At 48.3% G+C, this 13,457-nt stretch overlaps 1 pseudogene; it reads right to left on the reverse strand.

The window, feature by feature from the left end:
* Nucleotides 1-12,442: 12,442 nt before the first annotated feature.
* LOC105518963 overlaps nt 12,443-13,457 on the reverse strand; it is a 2,258-nt pseudogene continuing 1,243 nt past the window's right edge.

Raw genomic sequence — 13,457 nt, forward strand, 5'->3', positions numbered from 1 at the left:
TGAGATGACCCCAGTACCTCAGTTGAAAATGCAGAAATCACCGGTCTTCTGTGTCCTTCGCGCTGGGAGTTGGAGACTGGAGCTGCTCCTATTCGGCCATCTTGCTCCGCCCCTGCCTCAGCCTCTTGAGTAGCTGGGATTACAGGGGTGCGCCAAAACACCTGGCTAATTTTGTAATTTTAGTAGAGACAGGGTTTCACCATATTGGCCAGACTGGTCTCAAACTCCTGACCTCTTCCTCCACCTGTTTGGCCTCCCAAAGTGCTGGGTTTACAGGCATGAGTCACTGCACCTGGCCTAATTTTTATATTTTGATAGAGATGAGGTTTCATCATGTTGGCCAGGCTGGTCTTGAACTCCTGACCTCAGGTGATCCACTCGCCTTGGCCTCCCAAGTGCTAGGATTACAGGTGTGAGCCACTGCACCTGGCCAGCAGCAGTCATTTACACCAAGTTGAGCAAGGCATGACCGACCCCAGGAGGACCATGGTGGGGGCTCTGTGGGGTAGAGGACATTCTGTATTCTGCACTTATGTGGAAGCTCCACATAGCAGTCATTACAGGAAACACACTGGGTAAAAAGGCAATATACAAGTAGGACACCAGGACTGGCCAGTTGGGTCTCACTGGTCAGTGGGGTAAAGAGGTCCAGGTGGGCCCACAGGGTGTGGCTGCTGGTTGGCTTCTGTCTGCAGGAAGCCTGGGACCCCTGTCTAACAGAGGAGGACCCAGGCTTGGGCGAGGAAGCCATCAGAGTCACCAGGTGAGTGGGTCAGAGCTCGAAACAGAGCAGGCAGTGAGCCCTGGCCTCTCCCCGTGAGGGCTGAGAAGCTGGGGTGGAAACACAACCCATGGGCAGATGCACACAAGTGATCTCTGGGCCCCTCCCCCTGACCAGTGACTGCCCAGTTGCTAAGGAGCCACTGAGGCCTGAGACCCAGGGACACACCACCTGATCATCACCCCCAGGCCTTTCTGCCAAGACCCAATAATGCCCAGTGCAGGCAGGTGTTCTGGGATTGGGGTCTGGGGCAGGGGTGCATGTTCCTATCTGGCAGGCACTCTGACCTAGACCTGCCTGAGCTGACTGCACCATCACTTGTTTTTCTGCCTATGTATGGCCTAGATTCAAAGGTCTAGCTGTCCATTCTGGCCACACCATTCTCTGACTTCTCTGCCAGGCCCTATTGTGCCTGACCTACCTAAGCCAGCTCTACCTGCCCAGTGATCACCAGAATCCTGCCAGCCAGAAGGACCCACTTTTGACCCCTGAAATATCCACAGGAGCCTTTATTGATTGATTGATTGATTGATTGATTGAGATGGAGTCTCACTCTGTCGCCCGGGCTGGAGTGCAGTGGTGTGATCTCAGAGGAGCCTGTCTTTAGGAGGGACCACAGCTCAGGGCCAGCTTTCTGGAAGCCCCAGAGTCAGGGATACTCCTGTTCTGAGTTCCAGCCTTCCAGTTCTGGCTGTCATGTCTTTTGGGAACCACTCAGCACTGGGAGCTGCCTGAGGCTCCCACATGGCAGAGAACATGCTGGTTGTGACAGCCTCAGCCCAAGACCCTGGGCCAAGAGCAACAGCCAGTTGGTTCTAGTGTCTGGATAGTGACAATAGGTGAAACCATCTGCAGAAATACTGCTTCAGTCTGGTGCAGTGACAGACTAGGGGGGCCATAGAGCAACTACCAGGTCTGCCCTGCCCAGTGTCTCCATCATTGTGGCCTGGCAAAAGAACCCTGTGCTCAGCCAAAAGCTGAGACCTGACCTGCCCATCCTGCCCACGAGGGACTCTGAGTTCAGGCAGAGGCAGCAGCAGGGTTGTCAACTTCTGTGATGCTATCCCAGGGCTCACAAGAGCCTGAGGAGACTCAAAAGGAGCTGAGCTGGGGGCATCAGCAAGGAGCCTGCTGAGTGAAGGGCAGTGTGGGCCAGGGCATGAGTCAGCACTAAGAGCACATGGCCTGGCTCCCACTGGAGAGGAGGCAGCAGGGGAGAGTCCTGCAGAGCCCTCACATGCTCCACTCAGCTTCCAGGTACATGGAGTGCCCATAAGCCTCCCAGGAGACCTAGGAATGGTTCTTTCTTGGTCAAGAAAAGAGGCAACCCCACCCATACCTACACAGGCCCTGATGCCCACACATATCAGAGAACAAAACTTTTGTGCCCAGGATGGGGCACATCTGTGGATCCCAGAACACTTGCTCCTCCTTGTGCCCCCACCCCCACCCCACAGGGTGCTGACCACAACCAAAGTGCCCCATGGAAAAAACAGCCCATGGATGGAGCCCAGATGTCCCGAATGGGCCATGATGGGTCTAAAGTGGTATTTCCCAATCACAGAGTCTCTAACTTTGCCACCCACTGGCCCTGTGCTTCAGCTTCTCTTGGTGGCCCGGGATAACAATTGAAGGCTGGAGGACCCACAGAGGCCACCACCTCCAGTTAAATGGCTACATTGTGAAAGTGGGGGGCAAGAGACATTCTCTGCCTTGGGTCTCTTGCCTTGGGACTGGTGACCATCAGGCCATGGCCAGGCCAGCCTGCTGGAGAGTGCTGTGTTCCCTGTACTCTGTGTGGGGATTGGTGCTCACAGTGCTGGGTCACTACTGTTGACTCCCCCAAAATACAGGGGCAATTGTGCTCCATTATATAAGCCTTGGGTCAATCCCAGAGAATAAGCATCAAATTCACTCCTGTCTGAAGGTGGCCACCCCAAGGCATTTGGGTTTTGGGGTGAGGTAAGGGTCTGGAGTCAGCATCAAAGTGTTCTGGTTTGGGAAACGCATGAAGTTCTCTGCAACTCTTTGAGGTACAGGATGTGGTGCCAGGTCTGTGCTTTTAAAAAGCCTGAAGTCAGGGGTGCCTGGAAGGAACACTGAAGCCAAGGGGTTTCACCTTTCCTACCTCCCCACCGGAGACATTCCACAAAGTCTCATGACAAACTCAGAATAGGCAAAAAAAAAAAAAAAAAAAAAAAAAAAAGAAAGGAGGCCGTGTGCAGGAAAGTGGATGGGAGGGAGGGGGTAATAAGAGATTACAGGGGATCATCTGGCCCAATCCTGAAACACCCCTGCCATATCATGCCCTATCAGTCCTCTCAGACAGCTGAGGAATCTGAGGTCTGGAGGAGGCGCCCAGAACCTGGACAGGCAGCTGGTAGCCTGGAGCCCCCGAGGTCCAGGCAGACACTGCCCCAACCCCCAGCCAGAGGCGGCCGGACCCCCAGCTTATTCACTTAGAAATCACGCAGGTTGGCTGGGCCACTGCCCCTCCCCAGACCCTCCCCTACCACTTGTCAGGCGACAGCCTTCCTGCGAAGCTGCCCGACTAGGAATGAGGATGCCTCGGTCCCCCTAGGAATTGGCTGTCCCCAGGGGGCAGGTGCCCGGCAGCCGCCCAGAAGGCCACTGCTCTCTGCTTACCGTGTGGAGCCTGGGGCCCGTGTAAGGAGCAGACGGCACACGGAGCGCTTAGCCCGGCTCGGCTGGGCGCTCCACCTCGGGGATGAGGTCCTCATGCAGGTTGGGGTCGGTGCAGCCTTACCCCTGCTGGCCCCACAAAGCCTTCTAGAAGACCCACTATGTCCCGCCTGACCTTGACAGCCAGCGGCCCCACAGCCCTGGGACATCGGCCCGCTCCCCTCCTCTTTGCTTTCTGCATCCCTATGGGAGAGACCTATCAGCCTGCCAGGTATGCAAGCAGGGTGGGGGGCAATGATGACGCTAGAGGGTGTCACCTTGTCATGCCGAGCACTGGAGGGCTGAACATGAGCTCATGCACTCACATTCACCCTCCGAAGTCCAGCCTCTCACTTTGGCCCTGGGAACAGAGGGGACAGACATCTCCTTGCCGGCTCCCTGCAGCGTCCTCGTGGTTGGGCGTCGGTTCTGCTGCTGCAGGTGCCACATCAAACGCTGCGCCCAGGTGGCTCCAGCCGCGATCTTCTGAAAGCGGGGGCAGCAAAACCAGGGACTGGCCCCACGGTGCCACTCACACCTGGTGACCACTTTCCACCCAGCTGCCCGTTCCGCGTCCCCGAAGCCTCAACCCGCTGAACCTGGGCCTTGGTCTTGTGCCCGTTGAGTCTTTCTTCACCTGCCGCTCTCCAGGAGCTCCGAGGGGGTGTCTGCCACAGTGGCCGTAGCCAGGCAGAGCGCAATGGTGTAGGCCGAGGTGTCCAAGACGGGGAGGGGACCTTAGCGTCTTCAAATAGTGCCCCCGACTACAGGTGGGCGTGCTGCCCCCCAGGCCCGTCTATGGCACCTGCAGAAGGAGGGTTATGAGAAGCATGCTGCTCATCATAACTCCAGTTCTGGGCCCCCTGGATGTGGGATAAAGGGGGATAGGCAGAGCTGGGATGTGACTGTAACAGGAATGGGTCTGTCAAGGGCTGGCTGGGAGCTCCAGCCTCCTCTCTTCTTGGTAGGGGGCCTGAGGCCCGTCTGCAGCCTCTTTGACTCCTTTTACTCTGCAGAACACCTAGACCCCAGCCTTCCCATGGGAATCATAAGATGCATGAGACTCAGGGTTCTTTCGGCCTCTTCGCAACCATGATCTTTGTATTTTCCCCATACATTTGGGGGACAGGAAGCCCTTGTTATGAACTCAAATTCCACCCACCTTATAGTTGGTTCTGGGATTTGTCATCTTGGTCAGAATCTGAGAGAGTGCCTCCCTGTCTAGAAGAAGCCATTGGGCATCTTATCTCACATTCTGTGGACATGACCTGCTATGATGTCTGTCTACTTTGAAGGAGTGTCTAACTCATTGAATAGAATTAAGGCCCAGAGATCTAAATGCTGCAGTCGTTGAATTATGCCAAGGTTCTAGAAAAGTAATCACACAAAGTTAAGTGCTCAGTATTTCTGTGTTAAATGAAAGAATCCCAACCAGAACCTTCTTGGATATCTGAGTGGGCCTGAGACCCCTTTTCCAGCACCCAGGGACCCTCTAATCTGTCTACACAAAGGATGATGACAGCCGGGCACGGTGGCTCATGTCTGCAATCCCAGCACTTTGGGAGGCTGAAGCGGGTGGATCACCTAAGGTTGGAAGTTCGAGACCAGCCTTACCAACATGGAGAAACCCCATCTCTACTAAAAATACAAAATTAACCGGGCATGGTGGCACATGCCTATAATCCCAGCTACCGGGGAGGCTGAGGCAGGAGAATCACTTGAATCCAGGAGGCAGAGATTGCGGTGAGCCGAGATTGCACCATTGCACTCCAGCCTGGGCAACAAGAGTGAAACTTTGTCTCAAAAAATAAATAAATAAATAAATAAATAAAAATAAAGGATTATGACTAGCTAGAAAAAAATCCCTCACAATTTCTTTAAAATGGAAAACAGATTATTAATTTGTCTTAATGAATAAAACAGGTTTGCTTTCTATGTGCTCTTTTAAATAAAATGTAAAAAATGTGGCAAAGCCTTTATTGTTCACACTTTACTCAACATCAGATAACTCATATTAGAGAAACACGATACATGTAATGGTTGTAGAAAGAGTTTGATCTAAAATATAAACCTTAGAAATAACCAGAATTCACAGGGAATTCTTCCACAGGGAAACTTTTCAGATGCAATAAATGTGAGGAAGTATTCAAAAATTAAGTCTAAATAAACCGGAGAATTTCCATGATAAAGTACAAAGGCACTAAAATTTTCAAATTTTACATTAAACAAGAATATTTAATATAGAGCATAATCTAAAGTCGAAACAATTAGATAATTTATTTGTTTGTATGTTTCAAAGAAGCAAGGACTCTGGTATTTGGACAGGTATAATTATTATTTCAATGGGTACTTATTTTGTATTGTCATTATTTGAGATTCTTTTTAGAAACAACTATTACTGATGTAATTCAACTCTCAAATCTGTTGGCACTATGCCTGCATTCCTAGTGTTTATATTAAAACATGTGGCCTATTGTTGCTGCGTCAGAGCTGGAAGAGGCCATTCTATATGAATTTCTCCATGGAATCTTAGTGGCAAATGTAAAATTTAAAAATAAATATCAAAAAAAAAACCTGCCAGGCTCAGTGGCTTATGCCTGTAATCCCAGCACTTTGGGAGGCTGAGGTGGGTGGATCACCTGAAGTCAGGAGTTCGAGACCAGCCTGGCCAACATGGTGAAACCCTATCTCTACTAAAAATATCAAAAAAACAATAGCCGGGTGTAGTGGTGGGTGTCTGTAATCCTAGCCACTCAGGAGGCTGAGGCAGGAAAATTGCTTCAGCCGGGGAGGCAGACGTTGCAGTGAGCAGAAATTGTACCATTGCACTCCAGCCTGGGCACCAAGAGTGAAACTGCATCTGAAAAACCAAAAAAAAAAAAAAAAAAAAAGAATTAAAGAGAGATGCTCCTTTTGGTTTACTTAAACTCTGCATGAGGTAGGTGTTCTGGGAATTATTCTTCTCTATTAAAGCAAGAGTGAAAAATTATGAATTTTTGAAATAAATAATTTTACCAATCATCTCTCCTTAAGGGATAAAAAAGCTGGCCAGTCTATCAAAATACCAGTGTATTATGGTAAAAGGTTTTAAAGTCTTAAATATTATTCAGGGTAATAAAATTGTTTTTAAAATTACAGATACCAGAGAAAAGTAAAGATAACATCTCCATGAAAGGTTTTAAATGTATTTTAAATCAATGTTTCCTAAATAATTAACCTTAGTCTTTAAAAGTAGAGAAAGGAAGTGTCTAAGATAACTACATCAGAGAAAAAGTAATGCTTATTCAGTGTTTGTGACTGTATTTTGACCAAGAAGAATATAGCAGAGTTTGCAATGCCTTACTTAGACTATGTGTGAACTTAGTTTTAATTAATAAATGAAATGGTTTTCAATGTTTTAACACTGATGTGCAATACATAAAATGTTATCCTGCCACCAATGTTAAACTATTTTACTTTAATCAAGATTGGGGGCAACAGATGGTAATAATATACTATTGGGTAATACAGTGAAATGACTTATTTATTCATCATTTATTCAGATAATTTAAACAATTTGGAGACTATTGTTGTCAAAAGCTCTATTTCACATTTTTTACGCTTTTGGTAACTATGGGAAGATTATGCCAGGTAGAATAAAGATTACACAGAAATGTAATTGGAAGTCATAGTTTCTGAATTTTACATCATTATTTATAAAAATTTACTGGATATTGGCCAGACACGGTGGTTCACGCCTGTAATCCCAGCACTTTGGGAGACTGAGGCAGGTGGATCACAGGGTCAGGAGTTCAAGACCAGCCTGGCCAAGATGGTGAAACCTCCGCTCTACCAAAGATACAAAAAATTAGCTGGGCATGGTGGCATGCACCTGTAATCTCAGCTACCCAGGAGGCTGAGGCAGGAGAATCACTTGAACCTGGATGGCAGATGTTGCAGTGAGCTGAGATCACACCACTGCACTCCAGTCTAGGCAACAGAGTGAGACTCCATCTCAAAATAAATAAATAAATAAAATTTACTGAATATTTTTCTTTGCACATTTCCTGTATATGTCCCCAACTGAACACATAAACATTTTTTTGTGTTTTGATTTACATTGAACGTAATATACAAATATATTAAGCTAAAAATAAATTATAAGTGTAAGGGAAATATAAAGGAGGAAATTGCATGTGTGTGTTTGTGTGTACACTTCTTTAAATGGAAGAGGAAATAGTGGACCAAAAAAATAGTGTCAGAAAAGTTGACAATTTGCTAACAAATCAGGAACCTCACAAATGCTTAAAGCAAAATTAGTTTCTCTATTGTATGCTAAACTTTCTTTTCCCAAATCTCAAGTCTCCTGGGTCCAGAATCCTCCATATATATATATTTTTTGTTTAGTTGCCTATTATTCATATGAGAACAAATATACACTTTTTTTGTTCCATAGTTTATGAAATATTTTTATATTATCTGCTCAGGGATTTTAAAAGTGTTTTCATAAAATTTAATGTTGCTCAGAAGTTAATTTGAAGATTTAATTGTACAGTGAGTGAGCATATTACATTTTATTTCACTATTGCATTCCATTTTCTCACTTACTGATTAGAGAAAAAACTATTTAAGTTAAAATGTTCTTTAATTAATTATTGTTCCTTCTCTTTATTTTAAGTGACATCATATAATATTTTAATTTTACTGAGCTGTTTTTTTTCCAGTGGAAATTTAGAATGTTTTATAAGTTATGGAGTTGTTTTAATGTTTGTATAAGGTAAACAAACACAGAGGACAGTGCTGGGTATGTACCAGGTACTCAACATTTAAGAGAAAACTGTTGTTGTTGTTGTTTTTTTTTTTGAAACAGACTCTTGCTCTGTCCCCCAGGCTGGAGTGTAGTGGCACGATCTTGGCTCACTACAAACTCTGCCTCCTGGGTTCAAGGGATTCTCCTGCCTCAGCCTTCTGAGTAGCTGGGACTACAGGCACGTGCCACCATGCCGGACTAATTTTTCTATTTTTAGTAGATATGGGGTTTCACCATGTTAGCCAGGATGGTCTTGATCTCCTGACCTCGTGATCCACCCACCTCAGTCTCCCAAAGTGCTGGAATTACAGGCAAGAGCCACTGTGTCAGGTCAAGAAAACCATTTCTATTAGAGTAACATTACATCTTTCAGGTAAGAGACTGAAACATTTAGAGTGAAGAAATAGCATTGATTGTGCATGTGGAGAGAGGACACCTGCTCTTCAGCTGAACTGACTGAATTTAGAAAAGAAAATTCTGCTTGTTTTATTTTATAATTATCTCCAGTTCCTCACTCCCTCTTTATTTTTACCCCCAGCTACATATGTATCAAAGCCACTTTCTTGTCTATGTTATGGTTACAGCTTCCTCACTGCTCTCCTTACCCCATGGAATCTCACACAACACTTTTTTCAGTTCTGATGAATAGTTTGGAACTTTTACAATGCAATGATAAATTGTTTTTTACTGAAGAGTTCGAGGCCACTTATGGGTTTTAAATAGCACATTCTGATCACTGAATTGAGGTAAGAAAAAAGTAATGCAATAGTCCAGAGGATAAGATCAGGCAGTCAGCACTGTGGCAGATGTGGAGACAGATTAAACATGATGATGGTGTCTTTCTTAGCAAGGTAGATGAAGCCTATTGAAAAAAATATATAGCAGATGCATTTGAAATTTGGGGTGGAAATTGAAGTGAGCTCTCTGTAATCACTCTGAGGTTTTAGGATAGCTACAAGTGGTGTCATCACACGAACAAATGTGACAGAGATGAGCTGGGGATGTGGGAAATATATTGTTTATTTTTCTTTTCTTTCTTGTTTTTTTTAGACAGGGTCTCACTCTGTCATGCAGGCTGGAGTGCAGTGGTGTGATCTCGGCTCACTGCAACCTCCCCTTCCTGGGTTCAAGTGATTCTCCTGCCTCAGCCTCCTGAGTAGCTGGGATTACAGGTGTGCGCCACCACCATGCCTGACAAATTTTTGTATTTTTGGTAGAGACAGGGTTTCACAGTGTTGGCCAGGCTGGTCTAGAACTCCTGACCTCAATTTATTTTTTTATTTTTATTTTTTGTTTTGTTTTTTTGTTTTTTGAGATGGAGTCTCACTTTGTCGCCCAGGCTGGAGTGCACTGGCACCATCTCAGCTCACTGCAAGCTCCGCCTCCCGGGTTCATGTCATTCTCCTGTCTCAGCGTCCGAGTAGCTGGGACTACAGGCACGCACCACCACGCCTGGCTAATTTTTTGTATTTTCAGTAGAGATGGGGTTTCACCGTGTTAGCCAGGATGGTCTTGGTCTCCTGACCTCGTGATCCGCCCACCTTGGCCTCCCAAAGTGCTGGGATTACAGGCGTGAGTCACTGCGCCCGACTCTGACCTCAATTTATCCACCTGCCTCAGCCTCCCAAAGTGCTGGAATTACAGGCCTGGGCCGCCGTGCTCGGTCAAGTTTCTGATAATCAGAGAAGAGAGATTCTGTCCCTATCCTTTCTAGGGATTATTGAGCAGTGATGCAGACCAGACTGTTGTACATCCCCAAGCCTAGATCACTGGAAGTTGTAGATGAGGAGAAGTAGATGAAGCAACCTTTGTAGGCATAGCTTTAAAATCTCAGGTAGCCACACCAGATCTTAATAATTATGATGTCTTTGGGAGACTGCAAGGTGTGCATGCTGTGGTTACACACAATCTGTGTCCCAGATGGTGAACATGAAGTATAACCCCAACTTAGGTTGATCCACTGTAGGAGGCAGGAACCTCCCTCCTGTCCACTCCGCTGATTGATCAGCCTCATCATGTGGTCCTGGCTCTGTGGGAGGAACCAGAAAATTTTGGGGAAAGATTTCCAGACAGACGCTGTGGGTGTTTCAGCCTCAAGCACTGCACACAGCTTTTAGGCTAGAAGTTCTCAGGCTCTTTTACAGCCCATGTTCTGCTCCTGTGCAGCCTGTCTAGAGAGGAAAGTTGAGGATCAACTGTGGGAATAGATACAATAAAATTAGGTAACAGGTCACACCTACACATTCAACACTGGTGCAATTGACATATAGTAATGCATCTAATTCTGCAGCTAGTAATTTGTGTTTGGTGATATCAAGACAATAATGTCATATAGTACTAGCACGTGTTATGTGTATTTCATTTTATGTACAACATAAATAGGTAGCACCAGGGCAGATGAAATACCCAATGACCTAATGAAGTAGCAACTTGTTTTTATCTCCTCTCTCTGATGTTGTCTATGCTTAGTAACTGTGCTCATGCTTACTCCTTCTGGACTCCAAGTTGGCTGTCCCATGTCCAGGCATTAACCACATTCCAAACAGCAACAAGAACAAAATGTGAAGATGAAAGGACACAGGGAATTACATGGAAAACCACTACCTTTTAATTCAGAGAAGGGCAGCCTCCCCAGGCATTTCTCTCTAAATCTCATTGACAGGAACTGTATCATAAGGCCTCCCTAGGCGGAAACATTTCTCTGAAACACAGGAAGACAGGAGAGCATGACTGGGAATGGCTGTTGTTACTTGTGCTGTTTCATGAGATCTGACAAAAAGACCATCACCTGGTACACTGGAAGAGTATGTCATAAAGAAAACCCCACAGATTTAGAAAACATTAATCCTAGGTACTGTATATTAAAATGGTGAATGCAAATAGAATGTATATCCTTTTCCCTTTTTTAAAAATGTTTTTAGTGTTTTGTAGAGATGGGATCTCGCTATGTTTCCCAGGTTGCTCTCAAGCTCCTGGGCTCCAGTGATCCTTCTACCTCAGCCTTTCAAAATCCTGGGATTACAAGCATGAGCCACTGTGCCTAGTAGAGGGCTTATTCTTTAGAGGTGTGCTTGAAAAGCTGTTTAATTGTTTGATTGTTATTTATAGCTTTATAATAAAACTTATCAAGCACAATACAATAAAAATATTATCAAATATAACATCTGCTACTCATTTGCCATATGAATTTTCTATTGTATTTGATAAAATAGTGAATAAATTATCACTTGTTTTCCATTAGAAAGTTGTGATACTTAATAAGTGCAAGAGGTTAATTTGGGAGGTAATCCCAGGAAGTGCAAAGAGGACAGGGAGAGAAGTCAGACAGAAAACAGTGAAAGTCAGCTGGGCGCGGTGGCTCACGCCTGTAATCCCAGCACTTTGGGAGGCCGAGGCAGGTGGATCACGAGGTCAGGAGATCGAGACCATCCTGATTAACACGGTGAAACCCCGTCTCTACTAAACAAAATACAAAAAAATTAGCTGGGCCTGGTGGTGGGCGTCTGTAGTCCCAGCTACTAGGGAGGCTGAGGCAGGAGAATAGCGTGAACCCGGGAAGTGACAGACTTCCCCTACGACGTGCCTGGAAACTGTCTGGCGGCCCAACCTGATCCCCCTCCTGGGGACAGGGCCCTCCTGGGGAGCCAGGCTCACAGGTTGTTCTGTGGGACTCAACGTGGGGCAGCGTCCTGGCCAGGATGAGGAGGACCATCACCGCGGGGTCTGCGGGAGGCACATGCAGGCCAAGCTCTGGTCCAACCGGCTCCCCGATCCGCTGCAGCCAGAGTCTCTCAGCCTTAGCCCGGACCTGAAGTCCGACCGCCATCCCTGGGGCTCCCCTGCCAGGCTGGCAACCCCCGTTTACAGGCCCTCCCTATCCCCTCCATCTGCTCCCGACCGAGCGACAGCCACCTTGTCCTGGTGACCTGGTTGAGGTTGGGGGTAAGCTGCCCTTGGACCCCCGCCCCAGGTCTGGGGCATAGCCTCAGCGCCGCATCCGTGCCGCCAGGCGCCCTCTGCTGGCCGTTATCGGAAGTTCAGCCTGGCGTGAGTAGTGTGTTTCCCTGGGACCTAGGACAGCACTGCTGGAAACCACGGCGACCAGAGATCTGGTAACTGGCGGAGGGGGTCCCCCACTGTCCACTGACAGCGGCAGTAGTAGTTACGAACTATGTGGACTTAAGAGAGCCTCAGCCCATGTCAGCACCGGAAGCCAAAACCGAGTCAAGGGCTCGGTGTGAGGACCAGCCGGGGGCAAGCCTGGGAAGCCTGGATAGCAAGGGCTGCAGGAAGGAAACCATTCCGGGACTGCCTGGGTCTGCTGGGGGTCTCCAGTTAGAGAGGTTGGGTGCGATAGAGCGCTCGCCCCGAAGGGCTGAGTGCCAGGCAATATGGTGGGGTCCAGAGGCCCCCCCGTCTTGCTGGCTCAGGGTGCGGGACTCAAACAGCTGCTTAATGAGCGCGGACTTCTCCTTCTCCACCTGCATGATGCGCTCTCTCTTCTCGGTCACCTCCTGGGTGAGGAGTCGGTTCTGCTCCTTCAGCGTGAGGATGGTCTGCTGCTGCCAGCCTGGGGAAGAAGTGGACGTCAGGGCAGAGTAGGGGGGGCCCAGAGGAGGACGTGGGCAGGGCCCGGCTGGCACAAGCCACAGCCAGCAGGTCTCCCAGGCACCCGGCCACCTCCTGTACCTTGGACAGTAGCCGCCTCAGTGGTCTGGGGCTCCCCATGGCTCCAAAGTCGGCGCTGGCTCTGCTCTGGCCCAGGCGGCACTGGCGCTCCTGCACTCGTTGCAGCTGCTGTTACCAATCGTAGCCCCGCGCCATCATCTCCAAACCCTGCAGCAGCACCTCCTTCTCCTGCTCCAGCTCCTTCATGTGCTTCAGCAGTCCACGCCGCTGGTGATGGTGTACCTCCGACGTTCCCCTCCGGCACTGGGAGCCCGCTGGGCATCTCCCGAGTCCGCCTCCAGGGTCCTGCAGGCCGATGCACCTGCGTCCGCGCTGGGGCTCCGTTCCAGTGCAGCGCTCTGGGACCGCTCTGGTTCCGTGGGGCAGGGCGTAGCCTTGGCGGGGGCGCATAGCTGCTTCGGGCTTCGGGCCGCGCCGCTGGGACCGGCCAGAGAAGCGAGCACACCCAGGGGCAGGGGCTTCCTCCCAGGACCGTCCGCTGCTCGTCGGCCGGCGCGAACATCAGGCGCTGCGGCG

This window comes from Colobus angolensis, unplaced genomic scaffold (genome assembly GCF_000951035.1).
Source record: "Colobus angolensis palliatus isolate OR3802 unplaced genomic scaffold, Cang.pa_1.0 Scaffold333, whole genome shotgun sequence".
In the NCBI taxonomy this organism is placed as follows: Eukaryota; Metazoa; Chordata; class Mammalia; order Primates; family Cercopithecidae; genus Colobus; species Colobus angolensis.